Source organism: Thunnus maccoyii, chromosome 16 (assembly GCF_910596095.1).
Source record: "Thunnus maccoyii chromosome 16, fThuMac1.1, whole genome shotgun sequence".
Lineage (NCBI taxonomy): Eukaryota > Metazoa > Chordata > Actinopteri > Scombriformes > Scombridae > Thunnus > Thunnus maccoyii.
Window position 1 is genome coordinate 23,197,156 of NC_056548.1, and position 6,000 is coordinate 23,203,155.

The following is a 6,000-nucleotide window of genomic DNA, read 5'->3' on the forward strand; positions in this document are numbered from 1 at the left end:
GAGGTTCTGTCTGGTTTGTGAATAATTTTTCTCATTAGTGTTTGCACCTTGAGAATAATGTGTTAATTGAGTTCAGGTAGTGGTGCTGCGAGTTAATTAAACTGAATGCCAGTGTTTTTTTAAATGAGTACATGTTTCAACCTGCAACCTGAGTATTGCACAGAAGGTTTGACACAAAATATCCTGCATGTGTGAAAACAGGTTAAAAGTGTTTGTGGCCCCAGAGAATGAGACTCTCTCTATGTAGTTAATGTAATGGATTGTGACACTTTGTCCATAGTCTCAGTGTGTAGGCGACTGAGGAAAAACTTTTCTGCTTCATTATGTTTTGTATTTTTTTCTGCATTGAGAACAATGCAGTGAATTGTACAAAATGGGTTCAGCTGATAGATTGGAAGGAAAGAAGGAATGACGGGGAATGTATGGATATATGTATGGATCAATTCAGAAACGGTCTAATGTTTAAAGCAATGCAGAGACCAAAGTGCAAAGAAAACGGCAGTGAAGGTGGAAAAGAGGGATTGAGGGAGATGAGAAAAGAAAGAAGAAAAGGAGGATAACATGTCACATACTGCACTTTACATAAATAGACGCTTGTCAGAGTGAGAGCACAATCAAAAAAGTTGAAAGTCATGTGGGACTCTGCGTCTGGTGTGTGCAAGAGATGACACGAGGCGACAGTGAAGTGTGCGTGTGTGTGAGCTTTCAGAGCTCAAAATGTCAACAGCATGGCATGAGAGCAGAGACACTGAAAGCTGTTTCCCTAATGCCAGTGAGATGATGCCAGGCCACAGGCTGTGTGTTCGTGTGTGTGTGTGTGTGGGGAGAAGGTAGAGCAGCTGTTTGAAAGGTCAGAATATTCACAGAGGGACCGGCCTCAAAGAGGGGAGCAGATGATTGGATGACAGGAGGAGGGATGGAGGGGGGGATAAAGTAAAGTACTTGTATCCTGCTCTTAACCAATATGTTATTTATAAAAACAGACTCTCAATTTCTTGTGAGATTGACAACTGATGTTAAAAATGTGATGTCCTTTACACCTTAATATGCAGAACTGAGTGACTGCCACCTATTGATTAGCAAGATCCTCAAGGATTGTGTGTTAAAATTTACATTTACATATGTTGCTTAGAAACACATTGCATTTACACTTGGCCACATATACTGGTTTTGGTTAATTGGCTCTTTCTATGAATTCTAAATGTGTTTATCCCTACGTCTTTTTATTATCTGTACCAAGGATGCCCTCTTGAAGGAACAGTACAACATTTTGCTTATTTGCTATCTCCTAACCTACAGTTAAATCAAGCAGCTACTGCTACAACGACTTGAGGCTGAAGCCAATGCCAACGTACCTCAGAATGTAATGCCACAGACAGCCGCTAGATGCTCCAATTGGCTCCCATTCAAAAAGTTTTGGCCCTCTAATAAGTGTGCTAGTGGTCACTTTGGAAACAGCTTTCCAATGGTAACACAATCCACCAGTACATCTACAGCCCATTGGACAGATCCAAGCTAGCTGCTATGCTAAGCTAAGCTAATCGGCTGCCGGCAGTATTGCATCAAATACCATACAGACATTAGAGTGGTATCTATCTTCTCATTTAACTCTCAACAGAAAAGTGAATATAAGTGTATTTCCCACAATGTTAAACTAATATTTTAACATGGTGGCTTAAGTGTCTCCGACAACACACACAAACACACACTAAAATTTGATCTTAAAATAAAACACCCCATTTCCTTTTCTGTCTGTCTTGGCTTCCATGTTCTTTGGACCTGATCTTACACTTAGGATAGATTTGATTTTTGAGCATAAAAATAAAAAAAACTGATATTTTGGGAGTTGGGGCAGAAGTTCTTTCCAAGTGTTGCAAGTAGCTTTGTAACCCCCTAGGCTTCCTGCTAAACCACTTGAGTCTCCACAGTCACGCTATACTCTGGGCTGCCAACACTCCTCACCACCTCAGGTGTTGTCTGCCCTTTCTTAATCCCTCAGAGGGTGGATTGCCAGTTTGGACTAAGCTGCACAACGCACAGCCACAAGTAAGTGTCAGTTCCCCAAAAATTCAAGGGTGTGAGCATTAGTTTGTGCTTATTATGTGCAGGGTCTTATGGTATCTAAGTGTGGGTCTGAGGTTTTCACATACTTTTATAATTCTACGAAACTGTTCGCTTGATGGAGGCAATTTAAAACATACATTTACATTTATGTTTTTTTAATAATTTTTTCATGCAGTTTCAAATCAAGCAGTAGTGTACATTCAGTATAACAGTAGTCACTACAGTGGTAATATCTTGGAAGTGGTCTTCAGATGTTGCTGGTTCTAATCTTGGTACCTGTTTCGAAAAACTTGCTGATGTTCTTTTGAGCGAGTCACTAAACCTCAGTTGTTCTAGCAGTGCAGTTCAGTCACACACAGTTGTGGCTAATCTGAGCAATTTGCTGGTGTGAATGAATCTGTGTTAAATGAGGCGCAGGTGAGCAGGTGTATTTTGTTCCCCTAACAAAGGTAAAATGAGGTGAGACTCCGGTATTCCTATCTGACCTCCACAGCTGAGATAAACTCCTGACAAATGACACCCTGAGTGCTGCCGAGCACTGTGTCTGTTTCTACATGGGCATGTTCACCATTTGTGTGTTTTCCTGTGTGCACACAGCCACGCTCTAATCCCTAATGTCCCTTTGCGTGCTGCACATTGCATTAACAGCAGGTGCTCTTAATTATATTTTCCATGATTACAGGCCTATTTGTAAACCTTTGTCTTAGTCTAGCACATTAGAGAAATTACCTCATAAACAATTAATGAGAGTAATGAGAAGGTCTCCATACCATAATAAACATATAGTACAGAGAAGGTCAACATGTCAACATGCTGCAAAATATTCTAACCTGTGAACTGTTTTCATCTTCACTGATCATTTTTGAGATTTGGTAAGAATTACAGTTCTGTATTGCATCCTTCTAATTACAAAGTTTGTGAGCACCCTCATCAAGTTAATTTAATTGACAGTAATCCATAACTATCAATGGTAAATGTCTTACATCTACCCTATTCCTAACCTTAAAGGCACCACACACTTGTGATAAATCCACACAAGTGATTTCAATAGATTCTGACGGCTGATTAGACCTCTTTTCTGGACTGTGTGAACGTACAGTATATGGACTTTATTGAAGTCTCCCTCACATTCATTTTAGCTTTGTTGTACATGTTAGGGTAGCAAAAATTACACCTTTATCATCACCTTTATTAGTAAATGGAGTCCAGTGACTTCATGTCATTGCAGTGGCTCCACCCACATTAAACCTCTAATCCTCCAGGACTGAAAACACATGTGTGAGTTGATACTTACCTTAACTGCAATCAGATCACCCTCATTTTGAAACTGGTGCCAACAAAAAATGTACAAGAACCATCTGGGACCATTGTATTATGTCTGCAATCCATAAATAAATCATATCATACACACACACTGATCATTCTCAAAGCAGCCAACAAAGTTCCTGTTCATGTGTAGTTGGATTTATGTATTTCGATGTATCTCTAAGCATCCTGTGGTGTCTGGAGTTGTCTGGTAAACTGTATCAACCATTTTTTATTTGCCTACCACCACCTCTAAAGCTCAATAATTAATTCATTCTGTGGAATGCAGGTGAAACGGACACTTCCACGCATTCCTTCACATTTCTTTATTTAATTTCTTTATTTATTTATTTTTTTACTGAGAATGATAATACTACAATATTTTTACTCTATTAAAAGTAATACTTAAAATTAAAGTTTGACATTTTGGGATATACGCTCATTCACTTTCTTGTTGAAGGTTAGATAGGAAGATGAATACCACTCGAAGACATGAGAGTTGTACTGATCTTCTCATCTAACTCAAACAAAATGTAAAACTACTCCTTTAAGTTACAAGCGATCAAATTATCAAGACAGAAATGCTGGTGAGTGGGGGACAAATACAGCTACTTAAAGGCACCACAAGTGTGTGATGTAGAAAAATAACAGAATAAACTGAAAATGTCAAGGTATCCCTTTTGGGGAATATTATTCTCTGATCATTTGAACGTCTCATTAATCATATAGCATGTGGCTATCAGCATCCATTGTTTTCATTTAGGAGTACTAACCGATGCAAACCAGTCAGTGTGAAAACTTTTGTTCCACACAACGTGACAAATGCCTGGTGAAAAAAAAACGAGCAGAGTGAAAATGTCAATTATCCCTCTCAGGGAAAAGCTGCTCTAGGCTCATTTGATGAACCTATTACTCAAACAATGACATTCTGTGGAGTTGTACAGTTCCATGTATATCCTTTTTGGCATTTACAGTCAACCTTGTGACATTTAGAATTTTAGCTTTTCAAAAAAGTCTCTGCAAGTATGTAATGTCACTTTCGTTGAACTTGTGCTGAATTTCTTTTTTCTTTCTTCACTCTAGCACAATCTCTAATTCTGTCACTCTGCTATGCAAAGGCAATATTAAAAGTCCAATGCCTTTATTGGATTTTCCTGCACTCTGACAGAATGACAGAGACTGACAAACATGCACAATTGTAAAACACTAATCACTCATTTTAAGCCTCTTCATATTTATGTGGAATTCTACATGTACAACCTTTAAGTATCCTAAAGATGCTGCAGCTGAATCCACATCCTCTCTGATCTGTGGATCATAGCAGGCGAGTGTGAATAATCCTTTACACCAAGGACCGCTGGGCCCTGCAGTGTGCTTTCCCATCACATCAGAGATCTCTGAATGCTCAGATGGCATCAGACTGACAAGTATTACCGGGGCGTTTGACGTTTTGACTCGACGTTTCATGTCAGATTCAAGACAGAGAGGTTCAAAGGTGCCGCATCAAAATGCAGCAGTCACCTCAGGTGGAAAGCCTTTCGCCGCTTACAGTGGTGCGTAAATGCCAGTGAAATGCCACCAAACACGGATGTTAAGTGTATTTATTTGTGTGTGTGGGTGGATTAGTGTGTGCATGTGTGTGTGTGTGTGTGTGTGTGTGTGAAAGTGTGTCTAAGTGAATGTTTATAGGGTTGTATTGAAGCATTTGTGGATTGTCTCATTCTAATCTCTGTGTTGATTTGTTTCTTGACTGATCCATTGATAAATTCTCACTGATTGCAATGCTAATCCACATCTTACACACTTACACACACACACACACACACACACACACACACACACACACACACACACACACAGGTTCTTTAGATTTATCCCACTGATAAAAACCAGCTTAAACACCTGATTAAACTCTTACCACACAACGCATGCCGGCATAATGAGACACATGCACACACAATCATCTGCATCAGGGTGACACACAAAGACAATAGATGTCTCCTGGTTGCTATAGCAACAGACAGGTGATAATACATATGTGAAGGTTATCGTCTTTCCTTTTCTCTCTCATTTTTATTCCCGAAATCTTTACATTATCTTCCTTTATCTCCCTTTTCCTTCTCTCTCTTTTCCTTCTTTTTCTTTTCTCCTCTCCTTATTTTCTCCTCTTCTACTCCCCTGTTGTCCTTTTTTGCCCCTTTGAGTCTCTCCTCATCTTTTCTCTCTCTTCTTCTCCTCCAGTCCCTTCACTTCTCCTCTCCTCCTCCTCTTATGACTACTCACCATTCTCCTCTCCTTCCGTTTCCTCTCCTCCTTTCCTCCTCTTATGATAATCATCCTCCTCTCTTCTCCCCTCTCCTTATCCTATTATTTCTGCCCTCCTCTCCTCCTCTCCATATATCTGTGAGAACCCAGTTTGGCCGTGTTTTCCCATTCCATATCCTGTCACCTTGCATTACCTCAGAGTTTCTACCGGGCGTCCCTGTGGATTATTTATGTGCTCTCCTCTCTATACGTGTGCGCTCCTTCCTCCTTCCACCACATGCTCAAATAGCAGCGAAGGGATCGGCATTAATATGCGGGCCCTCAAGGCATTTGGTGCAGGAGATATTTGGTGGAATATTGTTTTTT